General features: G+C 42.9%; 1 long non-coding RNA gene across 3 annotated transcripts in view; it reads left to right on the top strand.

The window, feature by feature from the left end:
* Positions 1-24776, top strand: part of LOC133224132 (uncharacterized) — a 173207-nt gene that overhangs the window by 1133 nt on the left and 147298 nt on the right. The gene's annotated exons all lie outside the window — the stretch shown is intronic.

Below are 24776 nucleotides of genomic sequence, written 5' to 3'. Positions count from 1 at the left end.
GGAAACACTGATGTTTTCACTCCCCTTGGAAACGCTTTGCCCTTTGAGCCGCCGGATGCAGGGATGCTCTGAACCCCGTGCACATGAGGCCCTGGGCTCGCTGCGGAGGGTGGGTCATGCCCGGCACCCGTGGGTGCTGACTCACAGCAGTGGGGGCCACCTACTGAATCACTGCCCAGCTCCGGCAGCTCCTGGCTCGCTCCAGAGGTCTCACAGCCAGTGCAGCAGGCCCCAGCCTGTTGGGGCTGGCTGATCTAAGGAGATCACAGCCGGGGCCAGGGGTGATATGGCCGCAGGCCATCATCTTACATAAACCCCATACATTTGCATAATGTGTTTTACAAGATTAAAACTGAAGAAACTTTTTTTTTTTTTTTTTAAGGGGAAAAATAGGTGAAAGAGCTCCACACAAATGTGATATCAGAAACTTATGATTCCCAAAATGATTGTGTCAGTAATTGGGTTTGAAATGATTTCACATCAAATTTGCAACTCTATCATTATGTGCCTGGGGAAAACAACCCGGAGGTAGGACCATAAACAGAAAGTGAGCATTGGACCAGTGATGGGGAAACTCATCCCTTTTGAAGAAGCTGTTTCTTCAAACCTGTAGGGTGCCACACATAGAAGAGAAAACCCTCCTTCCACAGCAGGGCTGTGGCATGGAGAGGGTTGCCAAAGCTTGTCAAGTCACAAACCCAAGGCGTTCTTACTTTGTTTAATTACAGTGGGTGACTCGGATGCTAATGCAGAGGTCAGTAAATGGTGTATGATCTCCAGAAACACCTTACTCGAAGAAGTGGCCAGTGCTAGCTCACTGGGAGTGAGTGGTTTTGTGCAAAGGCCACTGCATGGATCAGTCTGCTGATGACTTGTTGCCCAGCTGCAAGTGTCTCCTGCGCTGGGTTTACTGCATGCCATAGGGGCTAATCCAACACAAGGTGTTTAGTGGAAAAATATGCAGAGGTGAGGGGGGCATAAAAACCAGGAAACTGCAAGTCTTGGACATCGTCTCTGCTGTGATGCATTAGGAAATGTTGGTTGGTGCTTGTGAAAGTCTGATAAATACCCCAGAGTGTAGCTGTGGCCATGGACATTCTTAAGTACAGCTGCTGCATCCAAAGAAAGTAGAGCAGAGAAATTTGCCACTTGGAAAGGGTGGAAGGCAAGACATGTCTCTCCTGGCTGGTTGTAAATGTGGAGTTGGACACTCAACCATCTGCTCCCCTTAAAGTGTGAAACTTAGGGGTATGGGGCTCCCAGGCTGTGGTAGGGCAGATACTCAGCTCTCTCCCTGGAATGGTGTGGCCAGGCTAGGCAGCAAAGCTGGCTGGAAGTTGTTTTCAGCTGTTGCTTAAGGAACTGGCTATGATTTTAATAGCTGGTTTAACTGAACCAACCAAATTGCTTCCAGCATAGCTCTGTCCTTGAAGGTGATGAAGAGACTTGAACGAGAGGCAGTATTGGGTTTCCCGAGAGGCTTTGTTTTAGCAGGGCTTGGTTTACTAATCCCTCACTCAACCACTCCCTGCAGGACTCCCAAAGTTGTGGTCTTAGGCTTTTCCCTAGGCCTTGGCAATGGTGTCCGTGGCTATGCCCATGTACATGGGTGTATTCATATCTCTATGCAGAGGAAAAGGCAGTGGCAGCTGCTTGCTCTGGATGCAGGAGGTATAAACTTGTGTCTTCTTGTTACAGTGAGCTACATCTGAAGTATCTATGGTCAGGTTGAGCACGTATTTAGGGCCCCTAACTGTTACGGAAATAAATAGCAATGAAATACCTGAGCACTTTGCAGATCAAGAAGACAAAGCAGTAGCTGCTTGCCATAGGAGAGTTGTGAAGGGTGTGAATGGGCCTGTGCTGTGGTCCCGAGGTCAAAGTGCTATGGACAGGAAATATGTACTGTTAGCGTGGATACTGTAAAGTACAAAGAATAAGGCTTGTATCTGGTGGAAGAAAAACTCCACTTTTTATCTGTCTATTTCTTTCTTCTCCTCTCCCCTTTCACATCTCGTGAAATAAGACTGAAAATTACAAGTCAAAGAGAGGGAGGAAATCTCCTGCCGTGTACCAAGGTGTTAACTTGGAAATGGGAAAAAAGCGAAGAAGCATATTGAGAGAGAGGATTGCATGAAGGAGTAGCTCCATGTCTGGGCTAATATGGCTTGTTTAACTTGCAACACTCTGTATATATGTTTTTCTGCTTCTTTCCTCACATTCTGCCCTAGGTTTTATTTACTTGTCTTTTGAAGTATGTCCCTATAGAGATCCAGGATGGGCTTGTGTGACTGTACTGCTGTTATCAGGATGATACAAGAAAAGCTGACTTTTCTTGTTGCTCCTACATGCAGTTCCCTAAATATGGCCTGGATCAGTGCGTGTTTAGGGGTGTTAGCACACCTTCCACCCAGGTGGAAATGGTTACTACATGATGTGCTGGAGTTGGGATGTTGTGGAATGTCCTCTCTTGGGACCTTAATGAGCCACATTACAATAACAAGTCAAGCAAGCCAACCTGTGCTGTTGCTGCTGGGTGTGAGAGCTGATTCCTAGAGCTGGTGATTTGATGTCTGGCTGTTGAAAATCTGTTGACTTTTGTGTCCTGCATTGATTTCTGAGGCTTGAAAAACCATCATGTACAGGCAGCTCTAGGACTGTGTCCCAAGTACTTTGTAGACAACAAAAGTTGTGGTTTCAAGCTTATCCAAAAGAAAAGTTTGAAGGAAAGAAGGTTCTTTGTGTCTCAGAAAGAAACATAAAAACTGATGGAACCTGAACTGGGCAAATAATGGAAAGTGCTAAACTTCTTTCTCTCCTCTTCTTGTTTGAATTACTACAAAAGGTGAGTGCTCCCTCTGGCACGTGCTGGCTGACCTTTATAGTACAAGGGAAAGGTGTCAAAGAATGTACATCCTCCTGAAGGATATGTACCTACCCTCCCCCTCCTCCCCCCCCGAGGCCCAGCCTCTTTCTCCCATCAGAGTTAATATCCAGAGCCACCAGGCAGGTAGGAAATTGCATCCCTGAGGAGGGAAGAAGCTGAGGGCAAAACGCACAGCTGCTCTTCCAGGCTGTGCCGATGGCAGCCTGGCTGTAGTGGGACTGTTGCAGGGCTTGCCGAGGGATGACTTCCACAGTATTTTCCAGCACAAGGAGCATGTGAGCATTTCTGGTGAGTCACTGCTGGGCTAGAATACTGCCTGGGTTGAACCATTCTGTAAGCCTCTGTAAATATAGAGGTTATTCTTCCTGTTACCTCTCTTAGAAGCACTAACTTATTGTGACAGTGATGCTGCTGGCTGCTGCTATTAATCCAGCCTTCCTGGAGATGCAGAAATTGTGCTGTATCTGGCTGGGGTGAGATGTGCAGTCAGATTAATCCCTGCTCTGTACTGAGCTGCTCTGAGTCACGTCAAAATGCAGTAACACTCGTGTTCAAGGGTTACAAACTGGGGAGGGATGTGACTGGGAGCCCCTTTTTGATTGCATACCACATCACCTTATGATACAAGAGGGTCACTTGTCTTGCTACACCTTTGACTTTTCTATGCAGTCATGCATTTCTGATCCATGCTTCAACTTCCTGCCTCTTCAATGCAGCCCTTATCCAGCCCTTAGCATCTTGGCAGTTTTACCACAGGACAGCTTCTCATCCTCAGAGATGTGTGCTGGGTAGAATGCTGCTTTTCCGGGTGTGCTTTGTGTTAAGGGATAGAAAGAACCAGTTGGAAGCTTGTGCCTTGTTCTTGCTCTCCCAGTAATGGTGGAACCAGGACACTGTGCTCCCTGAACCACATCCCTCCATGCTCTGTCCTTAGCTGAATGTTGTTCCCTGCCTTTGTCGGGAGAACACAGCCATATGTGCAGCAGGCCGGTGTCCTGCCTCCTCCTTGAAGCACCGGTGCGGTTTCTCATGTGCCATGACCGTGAGCTCATTAATGGCAGCCCCACATGTGATTATTTCCACACGCTCCTCATCAAAACAGACGTTCCTTCCGCATGAGGTCCTTTTCCAGCTCTCGGCATTGAGGGCGGTTGGGATGGGGGTGTGTGTGTGGGGAACTCTCTTGCTGCAAGCCTACATGGATATACAGGCATGTAGGTGCAGTCTGGTCTTCAAAGCAAAGAGTAAGGAGCAAGTTCTGATAGATTCAGCTATAATTTCCTTTCCAGTCTGAGATTCTCTCATTGAAGAGACTAAAGCTTCTTGTGTGGCTTCTCAAAGCCTGTACTGCACTTGCTGTATGGGGTGTCCATGCCTGGGTTCTGGTGCTGAGGCTGCTTGTTAGTGGCCCCATGCTGGCTCCTTAATGGCCCCCCTGCAGCCACAGCTGAGTTTGTCACTGAAAACAGGTGTACAAAAGGGCAAAATGCTGCTGGGAGTGGGGGGAAACAGTGAGAAACAGCCCTGCCATTGCCAAGCATGTGCTCAAGGTGCTGGAGCAGAGATCTCCTGTGGCCCATGAAGGACTTGGGTTGAAGCGGGGCACTCGGGCAGGAGCAGCTCTGCTCTGGAGCCAGGCTGAGAGCTGGGCTGGTTCAGCCTGGAGAAGAGAAGGCTCTGGGGAGACCTGACAGCAGCTCCCAGTGCCTAAAGGGACTACAGGAAAACTGGCACAGGGTGCCCAGAGAAGCTGTGGCTGCCCCATCCCTGGCAGTGTTCAAGGCCAGGTTGGACACAGGGGCTTGGAGCAGGCTGCTCTAGTGGAAGGTGTCCCTGCCCCTGGCAGGGGTTGGAACTGGATGAGCTTTAGAGTCCCTTCCAACCCAAATCATTCTAGCACTCTAGGAAAATGTGAGGAGGAGGATTCCTGTTCCCCATGCCCTCCCTGCATCTCAGAGTGATGGGTAGGAGGTGAAGGAGTGAGGTTGAGCCTGAAAAGAAGAGGTGAGTGAGGTGGTGTTTTAATTTTGCCTTGGTTTCTCACTATCCAAATCTATTTGGATTGGCAATACATTAAATTAGTTTTCCTCAAACCAAGTCTAGCTTTGCTCATGGCAGTTATTGATACGGGTTCTCCCTGGTTTTTATCTTGAACCATTAACTTTTTTCACTTTTTTCTCTCTTGTTTGGGGGGGGTGTGGGTGTTCAAAGAGCAGCTGGGTGGGTGGCTGGCTGCAGTCCAGAGTTAACCCATTACACTTAACACACACTCTTTTCACCCAGGGCTTATGCTACAGCCTTGATTTTATTTTTTTTAATAATTTTTAAAAATCACAAACTTCCTTTTCTGTTGTAAACCTGATCTGCACAGACCACGAACACAGCAGGAGATCACCAGATCAATGCCTTAGTCAGTGGGGAGTATTGTAGCTGAAACGGGCTGGGTTTCAGGCTCTGGATTCCCTGGGTTATGAGGATTACGAAGGCTCATTGTAATCTCCTATAGCCTAGCTACAGATTTTCCTCAAATTTGTGAGCAACATACTTAGAAGCTTTAGCAATAGCTAAAATTCAGAGCTTAAAAATATAGATGTTAGCTAGGACTTGTGTGTGTGCTTATGATGGCTCCATGTGCAACAGTAAGAACTATGTGCAGTGAATGCACACTGCATCCCCTGCTCTGCATGCACCAGTCTGAATAGTTGGATTCATTCTTAACATGTGCATCAAACTCCTTCCCCTTTGCTTGGTTTTACTGTAACTGACAAAGCTGCCTGACTCAAGCAATTCTGAGCAACATTTCAGAAATCTAATGCTTAAGATTTCACTGTGGATTTTTGGCTTCAAAGTGATTTTTGTTATGTCCTCAGAGCCTGGTTAAATCCTTAGTTATAATGATTGCACACTGAAGGGTGCTGTTACATAGAAATGTGTCCCATAATGGCTTCGTTGCTGTGGAAAATCCGATGTTATTTGGTCATTCCCTACGAGTTCCCTAAGCCATCAAGACATTTGCCTCAAGGCTATAAACACAAAGCTACAGGCAAAACCCTCTGGACATAATGAGTGGGCATTTATGCAGAACTAAAAACTGGAACAGCTGAGCAGTAGATCTATGAATAGCAAGCATGCCTCTGAGCACAAAAGACATCATTCTGGAATAAAGGGGTTTATAATGGTTCTGACATCTTGTATGTCAAGATCATGCTACGTTGTTGTAACTTTTTTTTTTATGTTTATTTGTTTGAACCACGTTCCTTAAGTAAGGTTTGAGTAATTAAAGGTTGTGAAGGAAACCCTATAGCTTTGGTAAGAACAAAAATTGGACAACTGACACTTCTGGCAAGATCCATCATTTTGATCATGTTTGCTAGGGAACAAGCTTATTGCTCCTGTGCTGTTTGTATCCCCAGTTCCACCCTTCAGGATTTCTTAGGGGTTTCTCTTGTATCAGCAGCTCTAAAAGGCTTTAACCTAATGTTAGTTGAGAAGTGTCTTCTGATGGAAATGCAAAGGTTGGACTAAGCATAAACTACAGGGTAAGAGAGTCGGGCAATACAAAGGAGGGTAATAAAATTCAGAGTGATTTGGATCAACAGGGAGCTGGAGGAACTTAATATCGGGAAATGTACTGCAGCAAGGTCACAAGCCTTTGCGAATCATCTATAGGCACTTCTAACTACATGGCAAGAACAAGATGGAAAAGGATGTGTGGCTCTTACACCAGGAGCATAACGAAAACCCAGATTAGAAATTGGAGCAGGAGTTAAAATATAGAAATAGCCTAAAGGAAAAGTGACAGGTGAAATAAGAATGTAAGAACACACAGGGATGATAAACTCATGTCCTATGCATCTACATCCACATGTATCTGATCATTTTTTGAGACATTATTATTTCCAAGATGGCATGGGTTTTTTTTCTGGGGGGATTTTGGTTTATTTTCCAGCTCTCATGCCAACATACTGGGGGAGGGGCTGAGCAGCCCTTTGTGACTGGGAAAACGTAGAAGTTCAAGCATGTTTTGCAATCCTTGGAAAGTAGTTTGGGCCTTGCAAAACCATCAGCTGTAGAGATGAGCAAAGCTCTAGTACTGTGAAGTTCCTACTGGGAAACATGGCAGAGGGATTAGGCACTAATCTCTGACCTGAGAAGATGTGATGAATGCCGACACTGCAGACTGTAATGTAGCACAGAGATACCTGAGCTGGTTGTGACTAGTTTATTTGGCAGAATAACCTAGCTCTGCACTTTGGGGTATGGGGAGCAAGTTTCCCTTCCAACAGCAGATTACGTTAACCCATGCAGACATCAATGCTAGAGAGTCCAGAAAGTATCTTGGCAGAGAAGTGCAGCCTACAGTACAGCTGTTCACCTTGTTTCCTTGTGTCCAGGTGTCTTGCATGGCCACAAGGAATTTATTTTTTCTTTTAGCATGTAATGTTATCTTTGAAAACATTAGATCATGCTTACTCTGAAGAGTGGCAGACTCTGAGCTGAAAGATGCTCAGATACGGAAGGATGTTACTTAGGTTGCTTAGAAAGGCTAAGGGATTAATCCAATTATCCCTCCATAGTCTTCCTCACAGCTATTAGAGACAGATTTTCCTGCCTGGGAAAAGACTTCTGAGGCCCTGTCAGGAGAATGACAGTTCTGCCCTGTCAGAGTGATAGCTCTGTGGTCGCTCTTGTGGGACTAATGGGTAGAGCATCATGGAAGAACAGGGGTGGAATCATTCCCTTTATAGAATGTTGAATTAAAACCATGGGTTTCTGTTTGGTCAGAGCGATATTGACTGCAGTTGTATGAAGGCAAGCCATATTGGTACCATGTACCTGGTGTGTATTGCAGTGAATGGTCTTGCCACGCCAAGGGTGGTAGTCCAGTCATGGAGTCAGATTTTGTTTTGCTGTGTGTGAGCCAATTGTATTTCAGTGAAAGATTTTAATTTTTCCCTGGAAAGCATCTTCTACTGTTGCATATTTTAGTAGCATCTCTGTCTGTGACTGTTTGGCAGAGAAGAGATGATTTGGCAAAGAGGGATCTTGGCTGATAGGAGACTGAAATCTACTTCAGTTATTTGAATGTTCAGTCTTTTGTCTGTGTATTTTTGGCTGCTAGACATATATCCTGTTATAAAGTGAAAACAGGGCATTATAATACCTGTATTCTTACATACCAACAAGTGAATGCTAAAATATCAGATGTGTAGTGATAGCAAAACTAGAAAGACTAAGACTTGTGCATGCTGGAGGTCCTTTCTCCTCCACCATCAGTCTCCTAGCACACAAGAGAGACAGGGAGGCTGGTAGTCATCTGCTGCTGGTGTGTGTTGTCCATCACTAGAGGCCCCTCAAAAGCAACTGAAGAAAATGCAAGACAGTAAATCCCTTCAGGTTTATGATCAGAGAACAGGGACTATAGTGTGGTCTCTGACCCCTTATCTACACCATGTGTCTCTTGACACCTGACTCTTTTACCCCTTCAAGCCAGTTTATGTGTAAGTGCCCCTAGAAGCTGCTATCTCCATTGCTTGGAAGGGCATTGCAGTCCCATGTAATAAAACTCTTCTAAGTACTTAAAGAATTCTGCTGCTCATAGAAATCTCCCTTATCAACACTGGTGTACAAACTGCATAATAACAATGTAGCTTGAACAATGCTGCAAGCTTATTTGCTTTGTGATTTGTGGCCGGATCATTGTGTTTCAGCATTTACCAATGAAAGGAAATTACTAACAAGACACTGGTATTTACATTAATTGTGGCTTTGGGGAGATAGTCCAAAGAAAATTATGTTAAAGCTAGTTATTATGTGTCTCCCTAACAATTAGAATGAAACCCAAAGTTTATAAAACAAAAGTTGATCTCAAACAGATTTTAGCTGCTACCTGATATTTTCTCTTAGTAGAGGCTGGGGGGGGGGGAAGGAATTTCTCCCCTTTTTTTCCTTTTTTCCTTTTTTTTTTTTCCTTTTATTTTCTTTCTTGTTCCCCTGTTTTTTCAACCACCTTCTAGAAACAGTGTAAAGAACATGGCTTGAAAGATAGCATGTATGCTACTGCAAGAGAAACTCCTTATTTACACTGAGCAGGATCTCACCTTCTGAGGAGGCTTAGTGGAGTGGGTCAGTTTTGACAAAGCACATACTAAATGGCAGGGTTTACTCAGGTAAAGCTGTTGACTTTCATTGTTTTTGTTTCACCTCAAAACAGCTTTGTGCAGCTCTGTAGGTTAAACAGAGGTTTGGCTCCAAAATCTTCAAGGTACTCCAAGCACCTTTCATGTATGTCCCAGTAGATAGTCTCGTGAGTGTCCTAAGAAGTATGTTTCTATTTCACCTTGAACTATTTCTGGACACTAACTCCATGCTTTTTATAATGTTAGATGTATGATGAAAAGCAATTTAAGGTTTCTTAGGATGACTCACTTGCCAGCATAGTTGCTCCAAGAAACAAACACAGATGTGAGATTTAAGTTCTTTGGCATAAAACACTGCCAGGACTCTTTATGCTGTAAACCACAAACTATGCCCAATGGAGACTAGCAACACTATCCTTTTTTTAGCTTCAGCTAACTGGGTATATTCTGACTTCACAGGTGAGCATGGATTCATACACCTTGTTCTTTCACTAGATGGTGGTGCTGCCTGTACATCCCTACTAATGGTGGGATCTGTCTCATCAAATTCTAGATATCCAACCTGAGCTTCTTATGCAGGCTCCATTCAAAGAGAAGAAATACAACCACTTCTGAAGAGTGATTCATCTGACTTGCTGTCAATGTCTGCTTTGGTGACATGACTAGAGTAAGATGAAATTAAGTTCTTCCCAAAAGATTTTTCTGTAAGAAGGGGGATAGTGGATGCTGTGGGGAGGCAGTCTGGGCTTCCTTTCCTTGAATGACCCCATTACTAGGCTATGCTTACATCACTCCACAAGCCCTCAGCAAACCCAGGCACAGGAATGTGTGTTCTGGCACATGCCTGCACGGGGCAGGCACACAGACATGTTCATGTTGACCTTGCTTTGAGGTTATTCTACTCACCCCTCCGCTCATCAGTGTCAAAATGGACAGCACTGTTTGATATATGTCTGTCCACCAAAAGGCTGCAGACTAAAAGTGTAACTGGTTTTAATTATTAAGGCTTAATTTAGGTCTTAATGTTTATAGGATAATTGTTTCTTTTTTAATATAATTTAAACTTCGCAATACAAGAAACAGGCCTGAACCTGTGGATGGAGTGCTGGAAACTGTCTAAGAAGATTAAGGTCTCTTAATTGATTTCACATAAACAGGTGTGACTGAATTCATCAGAAGAAGGTTAAGACTAAATGTATTCTGCTAATTATGCAGAAATTGCCACAGTGCGTTCTCAGTTGAGCAATTGCCTTCCCTTTGCAGGTGGGATCATTGCTCAGCTGTATGTCAAATGGGAAAATTGACATTTCCTGAGCAAAGGAACCAGCCTGTCATACCCGGTATTTTATTTTGAAATTTTTTGCTTGTAGATACATTGGCAGGGCTGGATTTGGCAGCAGGAGATGGGAATCTCCCTTCCGTGCTGTGCTGTGAGTGTAGTGTGGGAGGACAGGTACCGAAGCACGGCTTTGTCATTTGCTAAACTTCAGGAATCTGCATTGAGGAAAATTCCTGTTTAGAAGAACTGAGGGAGTAACTCTGTTTAAAGCATTTGCAACTTGATGTTTGCATATATGACCTCTTAAGACATTTCTTTTTCTTGTTTAAACTTAACTCTGGGCTTTGGAGATGCATAGCATGGACAATGCAGCAGCACACAGGGCACCCTTTGTCTTGGATTTCAAAACAGTCAGTAAATGAAGTGTACAATGCAGCTGACAAACGTGTTTATTTGTTCTGCTTACTCTGCACTCTTTATCATCTGTCTTCCTAATCTTACATCTCGAGTGAAGAGAAGGAATTGACGTGGTTGGCTATAGTTCTGAAAAGGACAAAAGTTCTGCTTCTGAGATGTTCATCTCAAAGACCACCTAGGTGTGACAATAAATTGCATGACAAGATACAACTATCACAGTGCACCATCATGAAGGCCCCGCAATTACTCAGTGGTGCACCTAACAAAACCATTTGCTGATGAAATAGTTCTTTGAGTCTCCAAATTGAAGGATGACTGGTGCTTAAGGTGTGCTTTCAGAGGCAAATTTGCATGTAGATGGTGATCTAAAATTAGTTTAGTTGCTTAAATCACTATTTTGTAACAGCAAAGATATTGTCTGTAACATTGAAAATTAATCTAGAAAATCACATCCTACCTGTATTACTGTTCTTGTTTGTTGTTTCTTTAGGGTTTTTTAAGTCTGGGCCCCAAATGCAGACTTAAATCAGTGATCAGTAACTGATGACTTAGTAGCACTCTGTTCATGTGTTTTACTCAAAGTGAGTAACTACTAGGTAATAAGAAACAAAATGTTAATAGTTATGTGCTATATTTAGAACAAACAAACTGCATCTCTACAGAACCCTTGGCAATCATCTTCGAAGTACAGATGCAGAGTTTTATTTGTATTAGTAAAGATATTCACCTTCCATTCAGATTTACAGCTCCATTCTTTGAGACAATGCTCTCTGAATTACACATCTTATTCTTAGGTGATCCCAGCAGGAAAACCTGTCTGTGTCTACATTCTGACAAAGGGATGCAGTGGCTGTTACTTCCACCTGCTGAATATGAATTGACACTATGCTGTTACCAAAAGAAAAAAGTTAAACACTATAAATGGACTAAACCATGTGGACAGATCAGAGATAATCTTTGACTCTTCTTGGTACTGGCGAAGGTCTAGTAGGTAGGCTATGTCCAGATTTAGGCATAGTGTTTTTGGAAAGATGTGGACCAGATGAAAAGTGTCTGGAGGAAAAAAAAAAAAGATAGGAAATTTGGGAAGAAGACTTTACAAAAAAAGATTGAAGTTGGGGTTGGTTTGCTTGCAAATGAGCATTACAAACCTTCAAAAAGAAGGAAGAGAATTTGTCGTTTGTATCCATTCATCCACAAGAAGTGATCTTTTGAATATAAAGCTAGACATCAGGAAAACAACTTTAGCAGTACGAAGATATTTGTAATAGATTGTGAGTTGCAGCTGAGGGAGAAATTAGTGAAACATCAGTCTGGAATGGAAAGGGAATAGCTGGAAGATGGCTTGAGATCCCTCCCAGCCCTGCTGTTCGGATTTTGTGATTATATTTTTTTTTAATGACTGCTGTAAGCACTTCTGCACCACGAGTTAGAATAAGTAATTTTAGAGGGCTGTAACTTCAGTTACTGAAAAGCCTTATTTCAAGCAAGCCTGTCAGCTTAATTTTCCTGTCCCAGATCACAAGCTTTTCTTCTACAGAAGCATTTTGCTTGAAATGAAACATGGTCAAGAATTTCTATGGCAGTTCCCCATCAATTTCTCCAGGAAATTATCTCTTGGTGAAATAAAAAGCATTTTACAGAACATACTGTCTGAAGGAGAGAAGAAAAAAAAATCCTGATTTATGCTGATCCAGGAAAGAACCATATTGTCTGGGCATCACTCAAATGTGACTTTATTTTGCAAATAGAAGACCTGTTTCTAGCAATCTCCATTTCAAACACCTTATTCAGGCTGAATTTTGGCTGTTCTTCATAGAAACTCTTTTCTCTGTACATTCAGGCTTCATTTGATTTCTGAAGGATTTGAACACCCCAATTCCTTTGCGTCTCTGGAAATCCAAACTGTACGTTAATCAAGACAGTTGAGAAATGGCTAAAAATGGGAATTAACAGGATTTAAGCACACACCTTAAAATATTTAGATAAATTAGGCACTTCATATTTATTTGCTGCCTAACATGAAACTCATTTGATTTTATCCAATAAAGATCATTTAGGCTCCCACTTCCCTATTTGTGTGCTGACAGTTGATGAAACTCTAGAATTAGAAACTGCTCCATGATAGTTTTAAGCAGGAAGACAGTTGTATGAAGGCAGTTTGGAGTGATAGGCACCTTTTGTCAAACTGAAGCATGCTGCTGCATGGTAGTGTATGCAAAAGAGATACATGCTTACTCATTTGAATGCAAACCAGTTGTAGGCAAAACATCTTCAGGGCACGGCTAGAAAGGGGGAAATGATTGATTGAAACAGGTTTCCAAGCGATTTATCTAATCCAAAGTAATTTTCCACATCCTCTTCAATCGATGAAAAAACAACATAAAATGCTGAAACCATTTTGCTGTCTGAGGTGTGGGGCTCTACAGGTATTACTGGTACGTTTTGGTTGTTGGAAGCACTTAGCTCTTGGCCCCCTGCCTCATAATACAGCCCAGGCTGGTACAAGCAGTTCTGCAAAACATACAATTTTACTTCACTTGTTTTAGTACTCAGGAAACATATACTTTTAAACTGATCTCTGCTGTGCAATTATGTGTGTTTTGATGGAAATACTTTTTTTTTAATTACTTTCTTTCCCATAATGACACCAGCGAGACTGTTCTCTTAGTAAGCAAAATCATTGCATTCTCTTGTCAGGCTGCTTAGCTTTCAAAATCCAATTTTGTTTCTATTAAGAAACCAAATCAGAACTGATTATTTTAAAAAGGAAAACAAAAATTAGTTCCTCATCTTTGGGGAAACCAGATCTACAACCAAGCTGTTTTCAGGTCAGTTACAATTTGATTGATAAATATACACAAATGTTTCCATTTAAAACAAAACAAAAAGATGGATGAATCCTGAGTTTGTGGCTTCCTACTTATTGTGCTGGTGTGGTAATGGTGAATGGAGCAAAAATCTTCTCGCCGTGTGTGGTAAAGAATAAAAATAATAGGTTAAAATTGTAGGTGAGACAGGATACTCATGCTGCTTAATAAAACTTGATTTATTTCAAGTGGTTTGTGAAAGAATAGGATGAATCAGGCTGGATTTTGAAATTTCAGGCTCATAAATATTATCACAAGCACTTCTGCTCTTTGTTGGAAGAACCGTGAAAACCACTGAGGGTTTGGGGGCAGCTGGCTGTAGAATTGCAGGAATTTAGAGGTTGGGTATGTGTTAGTCATTCCGTGGGAATGTCACTGGAGATTGAGATATTATTGTGTAAATGAAACATCAGGTATTCATTTTCCACATAGGAGATTCAGTAATTACTGCACTCACACAGTAGATGACAGCTGTTATCATTCTGATGAAAAGAGCCCTAAATTAAAACCCTGTTGCTTTGCATAGATCCCTGTCAGAAACAAATGTTAATTTTCTTGGTTGGTCAGCCTCCTTCCTTGAGTCCTCTGACAGGTACAAATAAGGACCAGATCCTTATTTCTCCTTTCTTTGGTGACCCTTTGCATGTTGATAGTTTTGCAGCTGAGACAGTAAATCCATAAATCTTGCTAGATGTTTGCATATACCTGATGTTCATACTTAGCTAACACTGGGGCATTTTCATATGTGCAAAGACTGAAAATTCCCTAAATCTTCTTTATCTTGTTTGCTTTTGTAAAATGCAGTGCATTTGTAGGAAGAGAAAAAGAGTAAATGAACAGGATAAACTCTTAGCACAGATGTCTGCATAGACAGAGCAGGGTCTGTCTGAGAAGCAGGCACCTTGCCCTGCTTTCTGGCTACAGAACGGAGTGGCTCACATGGATTAACTTGGTGACATCTGGGTAATACACATTCAAGATGGGGAGGTGCTTATCTATACACCCTTGTTTTCTTTGGAAACCTTTCCCAATTATAGGAGATTAAAACCTTTAATATGTCATTATTTCAGGCCGGATGTCAACTGCTAAGCACAGCCGCGCTCTTCAGATAACGAGTCCAAAGAGGGGACTTGTTGAAAAGGCACGTTTGATGTACAGATTAACTGCTGCTCCTTAGCTCCTTATGCAGGAGGGGTTTAGGATATATGGGAAAGCCCAGGCACACGTCCACACTGTGAAGGGATGGGGGGCCTGAGTGAGTGGCAAAGCTAAGGGCCTCCCTGTGCTGCTTTAATCACCAATACATGAACATCCTACCACTGTTATATAACATATATAGTCATATATTCAAAATGCCATGTATTTTGTACAGTAAATGAATTTTGTACAGTAAATACATCTAATGCTACATAGCATTCACTCTTGATTTCTGTACAATTAAGAGCCCAGTGGTATGATATACAGCAGCAGAAGTCTGTCTCTGTTACACTTAATTGGAATAACCTCAGTTTTACAAGAACAAAAATGAGGGCTCCAAGAACACTATTCCATGTCTATTTTTATTAACACACCCATTTCCCTGCCCCCTACATCCTATTGTGGTTGCTGCTGATTTACTTCCAAAGGTGCAGCATAGAAAGAACTTGGATGAGGAAGGATAGATGCAGGGTGAAGCCCTGAATTCTGTGTGGGTTCTGAGGGCCCTTGATCTGTGCAAGTTAATTAGGAAGCAGCTTGAAGGGCAGAAGAGAGACTTGAAGCACTCAAAGGTCCTGAGGTTGTTTGGGGAAAATTTGGATCTGCTTTGAGTTCCTAACTTCATTCCCATACTGGAAATTGTCCATAGAGCAAATGAAAGTCACTGAATCGGCCCCAGAAACAAAGCAATCGGATCAATTTAAGAATAGTAACAAAAATTCTTGATTTTTTTGTTTTTCTCAGGCAATGGTAAATCATCTTTTTAGAAAAATACAGTACATGTCCCAAAGCAGAGCAGCAATAGTAAAAGCTCTCTTGAGCAGATACTGTGAAAGAATCTTCAAATGCAGTCAAGCCCGCTATCTCTTTCAGATGCTTTGCTGCAAACTGTAACTTTTCTGCAATATTAAAGTGGCCTAGGATGATCTGGACTTCTGGTTTTCTGAGGCAGAGAAATGCCTCCCTGGAATTTTACAGATGAGAATGTTTTGATGCTTAACAGCATTATGACTTTTTTTATTTGGTATTTTTTCCCCCTTCTGTCTAAAGCTGCAAGGAGAGTGTGAATATTGCCTGTGGGTGACATTATTTCAGTCCCTCTATCATCTGCATGCACAAGGTCTCTGGAGTTTCCGTGTTGCATATATTCTCCTTGTCTACCAGGCCAAGAAAGGAAATGTGAGTTTAATAGTTTTTGTGCTTTTAAAAGCTGGCTGGGCTGGAGATGAATGTTTTAGCTCTGAGGACTTGCAGCTCCTGAGAATCTCTCCTGAGACGTGATGGTGTGTTGGTGCCTTTTAACTCAGATGCAGGGATCAAGCTTGAAGCCAGCTTGGATTTCCAAGATTGCCAGAAGCCTTCCCCCCAAACCCTACTGCTCTCCTTCAGGTGTACAAAACAAGTTAGGGCTTTCTCCAAATAGACACACAGGCAACTCTTCTTAATCAGGCTCTGCCTTTATTTCATTTCTTTATGGCTGAGTAGTTTGCATGCTTTGAGACGGGTGGTGAGGAGGGCTGTGCTCACACAAGGGATCTTCCATTCTGAGTGCTGGCCTGGCTGTGATGGGAAGGGCCAGTGGTGAAGCAGGACGTGCTGTGTTGCCGCTTCTCTTCACCAGGCTATGCCTCAGACCCTTGTGCAAACAGTTACCGTGCTGGGGTTTGTGAATATTCCAGCTTCAGAGTTTCCTGAGTGCTTCTGCCGTTTACTCATTCCTGCCTTTTATTTCCATTACTAGAAGGGCAGACACAGAACTGAGGCTTTACAGAGAGTTCAAGCCAATACTTGCCATTTTTTTCTGAGAGATTTTCACAGCTCTAATATTCAAACGCTGCTTTTACTAATTAAGTTTTCTTAATTATATGATTTGCAAGATTAAAAGGCCACTGCCAATATAAACCACATATTGCCCCTAAACTGTTAGATTATTAAATTGAATTTTTAAATTAATTTTTACTTGCCATGATTTGTGTTCTGTTTGTTCTGTGCTATTTTAAGCTTGGATAATAAATATCATGTCTCATATTCATTTGTGGACAATTCCAAGTTTTCAGTGCTACAGGGTAAAGGTTTCAAAGGCAAGAGCACAATTTTTTGTTTTGTTTTAAAGAATAGTTTTCTTAATTCTAGTCATCTCACGCTTTACAGAAGACTTATTTTTAAACAAAATAGAAAACTGGGCTAAATATAAGTTGACAGCATCTCTTGAAATTATATTCTTGTTTGTGACAGTGTAGAGGAGAGGCACAAAAAGTCAGAGGTCATTTTTTATATCCAGTAGATTCTCATATGCAAGAATGTCTGGATGTGTAAAGTGTCTGTACGAGACTGAGTCATCTCTTCTTCTCTGATGGGATTTCTCAGGGCTATTGCTGTAAAAACTGCTTGTGATAAGAACATCTCCCTGGGAACGTTTTGCAACTCTGGCATGTCTTATGTGAGCCACCTTGATCCCTGGTGATGGCCACAGCTCATCACAGACTGCAGGTGGGTGAGAGGACATCTCATGGGGCAAAAGCAGGAGCTAAGCTTCCACTGTGGGTTAGTGGGGAGCTGTGTGCAGGCCAGGCTTACATCAGTTAGATGGAGGTGGCAGAACTGTACTAGTGTTGGAATAGCACCTTAGCCCACTGCTGTGAGCTACTGTGCTGGGCAGGGACTGTGGTGCTTGATGGAGGGCACGTCTAGGACTTGTGGTAGCAATGAAGTTATAGCCATGCCACAGGAGTCTGATGGAGGAAAAGGCACTTTGGTAGTTCTGGTTCATTGGGTTCATCTGCTTCATTCCTTAAGTCAGCTCTTGCAATACCTACTGGAAATAAACCCCTTGTTCCAGTGAAGGACCTTGAATATTCACTTGTGCTGGTGGATCTGTTTTTAGGGGTAATCAGCTCTATAGGTGATACACCAGTGTGGTTTGGGAATGGCTGGGGATTTGACCCTGAGTGTCCGTATCCCAGGGATGCAGTGAGCAGTTGTGCAGGGCACATGCAGAGCCTGTTGGTTGGAGGTATCATGGCTCAAACTTGGCCATCTCCACTCTGAACATTAAACTGCTTGGTGTGATGTGGAAGGGACAGCCACAGAGAGATGCCAGGAGTAAAGTGAAGCATTGCCTTCAGATGTACAGTAGTTTCATGATGATACAAAATCCTTGGTGCAATGGTGATTAGGTAAAGAGCACAGTGTATTAATGTAATTTCAGTTTTTGCTCCTGCATGCTTGCTATCTTAGGCAAACTGAGAGCAGCGTACAATTCATGGTGAGCAGAAACTTGCATAAGAGCTAATTGTTAGGTTGTTGTGTAATGAAGGGTGAAACTCCTTTGCAAAGTTGCTTGTTGTTTTTTGCCTAAATTTCAAATAATGTGGGCCAACACTATGACGTGCTATAAGGAGCTATACCAGACTATCAAGTGGTTAAATTCATGTAATGACCTCTACTGCTCTTATACTACAGAATTCATAGAATCATAGAATGGTTTGAGTTGTAAGGGACCTTGAAGCTCATTCAGCTCCAAGCCTTGCCAGAGGCAGGGACACCTTCCACTAGAGCAGCTTGCTGCAAGCCCGTGTCCAACCTGGCCTTGAACACTGCCAGGGATGGGGCAGCCACAGCTTCTCTGGGCACCCTCTGCCAGCACCTCAGCACACTCACAGGGAAGAGCTTTTGCCTAAGAGTTCATCTCAGTCTCCCCTCTGGCAAGTTAAAGCCATTCCCCTTGTCCTGTCCCTACAGGCCCTTGTCCAAAGCCCCTCTCCAGGTTTCCTGGAGCTGCTCTGAGGTCTCTCCTTAAGGAGCCTTCTCCAGGCTGAAGCAGCCCAGCTCTCTGAGCCTGGCTCCAGAGCAGAGCTGCTCCAGCCCTTGCAGCATCTCTGTGGCCTCCTCTGGGCTTGCTCCAACAGTTCCATGTCCCTCTTATGCTGTTGCCCCAGAGCTGAATCAGGACTGCAGAGAATCCCCTGCATGACCTGCTGCTGATGCTATGAGGATGCAGCCCAAGGTACAGTTGGCTTTTTGGGCTACAAATGCACACTGTGGATTGCATTGAGCTGCTTCTCTTTTCTGGCAAGAGCAGTAAGAAAACACTCATTGCATGATCTAATAAATAGCTTATGTGATTATTAATTGCATTTGTTTTTTCTGATCTATAAAATGTAGACCCTGTTCTGCATCCAGGTTAAAACAGGCAGACCTTAGCACCCACTGATTCTGGCAGATGCTCCTGCAAGTGCAAAGGACTGCTCGCAAGGGTAAATGGTAGGACCAAGGCCAATATCCTCTACTTGTTTGAAATGCAGATGCCTTTTGAGGACAGCTTGAAATCTGTGTTTAAACAGCAACAGGAGGGCTGAAGGAGTAAAAATATGGAACAGGGGAAAGTAACTCCTGACAGTAACTAACTGTTTTGGCAGGGGTGATTTCAGCGTGTGAGGATATTGATTTCAGAATTCATGGGGGAAAGCTAAGACCCTGGAAACTTACTGCTGAGGACAGATTTTTAAGGGAATACAAGGTCCTTGATTATTTGTCTCCTATATAAAGTAAAACTGAATGTTTTAAACAAAATGTCTTGTGCGTGTGCACTTGGTCTTAGATATTGGGGAAGGAAGAGATCCTTGAAATAAACTGCTCAGTGTTTTTGGCATCTGACAAGAACACGGTGTATTTAAGAAAAGGTTGAAATGGTGGCATTGGGGGGCATGGGGGGAAGCTTCTTTTCAGTTTATGACTTTCTGGTGTGAGCACATGCAGAGGGATGATGGTGCAGACATGCCATTGGCTTTAGACACTGTCTTGATAAGGACCTTTCTCAGAGCCAAGACTGAGTCTTTCAGAAAGCTGCCTCTGTTATGCTGCTGTCCCAGTTTATGACTTTTTTTCCACTGCAAAAGATGTTGGATTGAGGGATTGTCCTGATGATCTGTTCAGTGTTCCAAAGGGGCTGATTAATCTGAAAAACCCAACAAGACAGCTGAAACAGCTGCCAAGAACTGTCATCCGCTCTGCTCTCTCAACTGCCAGCTTTCTGTGCTTTTGCTGCAGAGACAGGTCCACTCTTAAAGATGCAGCTTGACATTTCCTAGTACAGCAGCAACAGGGTAAACAATGGGGGAGTGACTTAGGGGTCTATGAGTTTTCTCTTTATTCTGTTGCACATGAGTAGTGTTCTTTATCTCCTGTGGTAGCACAAAGCTCAGTATGGCTATTAATTCGTGTCTGTTGAATGCAGTTAATCCAGTGGCAGAGAGGGTGGAAATCTTTTGGAGGGGAAGGTGGTCCTTGAAGGTCAACCAGATGGAGTTTGTATGGCTTGTTGTCGATGTATCTTGGCATCACTGTTTCATGGCAGTGAGAAAGGCGAATTACCTCTGAACTGGACATCCTATACAATCAAAGCAATTAATACTAATGCTATGCTTCTGCTGTGCAGGGCATTATGAAACCTGATGCTAAGCAAGAGGAAAGGAGGATCCTTGGTCTTTGCAGGGAGAGATTTTGGAGCTCTGGGATGGTGGCGTGGCTGTCCCCCTCCTGACCCACAGGCTGTGTTTATGCAGGGCAGGGTGAGCCTCTGTCCCCCTCTTGTGGCTAGTGCACTGCGGGATTGAAGGCAGGAGTGCAGATGGCAGGAGGCCTCCTGCCCGCAGTGGAGCTGGGACACCTCCGCACCAAGGTTTTCAGACACCAGACCCGAGTGCCTCTCTGTGACTCCCTAAGGACGCGCTTCAGCTGTGGAAGCACATGTCAAAAGGAAAGCATCATCTAAAAGAAAACTGGATAACTGCAATCAAAAGCTTGAGGGGGTGTTTAATGGGGCCATTAATAAATGACTCAGGCAGCCAATGGGACATAGCCTTTGGTCTCATGCCTTGCAATACTCCAGAGGCACACTGTAATGAACACATAAAACGTGCCCCATCAAGCCTTAGTGCTTTAGCACAAAGCACTCCCGAATTTAATGTAAGGTGGATGGCAAAGTGGTGCCTTTAGTAAACACCTGGGACAGCCAGTGCTGAGAAAACCTTATTAGATGATGGCTTTTCTCTTTAATAGGGAAACGTTCAACTATTTTCAGAACTTTTAATACAAAATTTTAATACAAAAGTTACTTTGAGTAAAGAGAGGAGCAACCTTTCGAGCGTTAACTTGTTAGGAAACCTCTGTGTTAACCCCCACCATGCATGCAAACAGAGAAAGCTGCAAACGCTTCCAAGAATGTTTTGCTGTGTTAGCAATATGTTTTGATCCTGATACAGCTATGGAAAACAGTGCTTTGTAATAGAAATCATTACTGTTCGAGATCCTCAGATAGTATAGTGCAGGGTGCTACAGAAGCCCCTAACTAAAGATTAGATTTGATTAAATACACTCCCAGCAAACTCGCTCAGTTGTGCCAATGAGCTTGGAAACATGGTGTTTTATTGCTTTAGGAATGAATGGTACTTACTGGCTTCTTATATAACAGTTTGACTTCCTCATCCAGTCAGAAAATTGAGCATCTGTCAGGCTATCAACCCATAAATGTCTTCATTAGATCTGATAAGCAGACCATGGAAAGCCAGAAAGTTGGAAGGTACCACCCTTCTGCCTGGGGGGCTGGACTCACTTATCAGGCTTAAAAAGAAGGAGCTATGTAAAGCAGGGAGAAATGCTCTGGGTGAGCAATACCGAAGAGCTGCTCTGAGACGTGCCCAGATGCAGCACTGAAATAACCTCTCTTAGGGCCACAAGGGACTCTTCCCCATCCTTGTTACCAAACAAAACCTTGGCAAGTAACAGGTTCAGGAAGCTGTCCCCAAACAAATTCTTGGGTGTGATCCCAACGTTGTTGGGCTTGAGCCTGCTGACAGCTGAGATCCTTCTGCAAAGCACAGGTTGCTGTGGATTTGGAAGAGCTCTGTGACCCAAAGATGGGGTTTTGTGCCAGACTGGGTGGTGCTTGCTGGAGGCTGTCTTGCTGGGCCCTCCTGTGGCTTTACCGCTAAGTATTCTGCTCCTGCTTTTGTGGTCCTGCACAAAGAATCTGCATGACAAGCCAGGAGCATCACCCACAAAAATGTTGCTACTCTGGTGAAGGTTTGAGATTATCAGAGCAGCCCTCACCTTTGGGTGATTGTACAGCCCTTCCACCTGACCTCAGTACAATAAAGCCTGTGGAACTGTTAACAGAGATGTTGGCGAGATTACAGTAGAACATGGAAGTCCTTAACCACACAGGGATGCATGGATGTTTTATTTCCACTAAAAGGACTTACAAGAAGACACAGGCAGATGAGCTTTAAGTCTGAGTCTTCCTTCAAAGTGACAAATTCTTTATCTTCCACAAACTCCTACCTTAGTCTGTGTTCTGATAAGTCTTCCCCTTTAAATAAAAGCTGCTGCTGTTGCACAATCTTTGGTCTTGCAAAATGCAAAGCCATCTGTTACAACCTCAATTATAGGTTAGAGGAGACAGAAACTTATTTGATGAACTGCAACAGCAGGATTTACCTTCACTATATGTCTGAGTGAAAAGCAAGCCAGCCTTTACAGCAGAGGCCAGGTCAAGAATGAAGGGTTTTGTCTGTAGTGGGAGAACAATAGAAGACAGATATTTAGTTCATACCTAACTTCTAAATGAAGTTAGAACTGATACATATAGCTACATATTTCTGTGTATATAATGGTATGTACATGCATTTTCACCCCCTTTTTCTCCTTTTTCTTATTTTTGCAAATATTACCTAAGTGGTGCTCTGCATTTTGAGAATTCGCACCCTTGTGAAAGGAAAGTCAAAGCAGTGGTAGCCCTTTGAATTGCTATATATGTGTTGCTATTAAGTCAAAATAATTCGGTTCTGTTCATTCCTTGCAAACTCAATCTAAGCAAAATAAACTCGATGCCATATCATTAGTCTGTTGACTTGTTTGGTTTTTACTGGGAGATTGGTACCTTGTAGATTTTCATCTTTGTAAAGGTATAGTCACATGGTTATCTTAAAGTTCTTAATTCAAAAAGAGTTTATAAACATTGTAGTTACAGGGAAAAGAAAATCCAACTAAAAAGCCTACAAGAAACCCCAAAATGTAGCTTAAAAATAATTCCTTCTCATTTTCATTTCCCTATGGGTACTTCATGGGATCCTCAGAATGTACAACCAAGATTTATTTTTGATACTCAGGGTTGTCATCAATGAAGCTGTCCCCCTGCCAATTAAACCAATGCTATTTTTTAACAGCTGATATATATTCCTCACCCAATTGCAATTCCCTTGGGAACAGGAAGCCCAGGTGCCTGTACTAGCTGTTCCTTAGGAGAGTACTTGGCTTCAAGGCCTTTTGTTCACAGGGCACATGTTGCCCAGGCTCTGTCTCACTTGGGAAGCTTTGGACAGTATGTCCCAGTTGGAGTAAACGCACTCATGGTTGGGATTCTCCTCCTTTTCAAAGAGAGATGTAAACCTAAGCCCAGATCACCAGTAAATTTCCCCCCCCCCCATCCTGTTTGATCCAAATCAACTCACGCATGTTTGATTTATCTCCTCCCAAGTCTGTTAGAGCAGAGGGAGGTTATTGCTTCGTATGGGGAAAAAATCTGTGACAAACCAGAATGTGCTCAGTTTAAAAAAAATAAAGAACTAGGTGAAAGCAGTAAATATGGTAACTATGCTGGTCCTTCTTAGTCTGCTTTTCTGTTACATTCTTGTTATACAATAGTAAGAGCTATTGCAGTGAGCATTGTTGAAAGATGGGGGATTTAAGAGAGAGCTGTGATGGTTGTGTTGGATTGCTGCCTATGTTTGGACTGTATTTACTATTCTACTTCTATTAAGGTGCTTAAAGTTATTCAGAGTTGGGTTTAGACAAGAAATAAATATCTGAGCAGCTGTGACTACATGTCTGTTAGTGATTAGTCATCACTAACAACTCTTAAAAGTTGGATTTACCAGCAGATTCTTAAAATTCCCACAAAGGGAGAACAGCATAGTAAGAAAAGTTGCATTTTATTTTGTTGAATTTGGCTGGAAATTTCACCTGAAACTGTTCAATAGGCCGAGAGAAGAGAGATCCTGACCTGGTGTATGTGAATGAGCTATGTAGGATTTTCCTTCCTTGCAGGTGCTGCTACTTCCTGTAGTTCACTTGTAAGGATCCAAGGGGAAATGTACAGATAGCAGGAAAAGATGTATCAATGGTACTTTGCTAGGAGAGAAAAGAGAATTATTGAAGTCTTGGGAATAGAGAGTCTGAATCCATCTGCACTGCAGTCACTGGAGTCTCAAAGTATTCAGAGGGTTTGGCCCTCTATTTGGAGAGGCAAGGAAAGACTGAACACGGTCTGATTTTACCCCTTACACATACTTCGGGGGAGATTTCTTAACGTATGGATTTATTTTTCTGAAAACATTGAGAAAAAGGATCTCTCTGTATTCTGTATTTCTGACTGATGCAATTCTGTCATGGTGCAACAGCAAGTTCTGTAATTGTCCCTGGTTTTGTTCTGGTTTTAAAAGCATAGCATATCACCATTTCCTCCCTCTCCTAAAACTGAAGAAAGGACACTCGTAGTTACAATAGGAAAAAATGTTACCTTTTTTTTTTGTCCAGAAAAACAAAAAAGAAGTTTCAGTGGAAAGCAAAAAGCGACACCTTAAAATCTCTCCTGACCCTTGTTGAAAGATAGGATTATTTTTCTGCTCAAACAAATCCTGCAACAAGTTTTTGCTGTAGTTCAGGACAGCATTGCTCACTGGGTGGGGAGAAGGGAAGAAAACACTACAGTGAACTGTGGCTCTTGCAATCCATCCCTGCTCAGCAAGTAAAAACATTCCCTGCCAACAGTTTGGTGAGGGAAGGCCTATCCAGCAAGGAAGATGCTAACTGGGAGCATAGAGAAATCGGGATTTGTTTTTGTGCCCTGCCACACACAAGTTGGGTGTCCTGGAGCATTGTCCTTGCAGGTGGGGCTATTCTTGTCATGTCCCTTAGATATCCAAGCT

Source organism: Neopsephotus bourkii, unplaced genomic scaffold (assembly GCF_033783945.1).
Source record: "Neopsephotus bourkii isolate Nb327-2 ecotype Australia unplaced genomic scaffold, CSIRO-AGI_Nbou_v1 NB_1663, whole genome shotgun sequence".
Classification (NCBI taxonomy): Eukaryota; Metazoa; Chordata; class Aves; order Psittaciformes; family Psittacidae; genus Neopsephotus; species Neopsephotus bourkii.
Note: the sequence above shows the minus strand (reverse complement) of the source record. Positions and strands in the feature narration are given on the sequence as shown.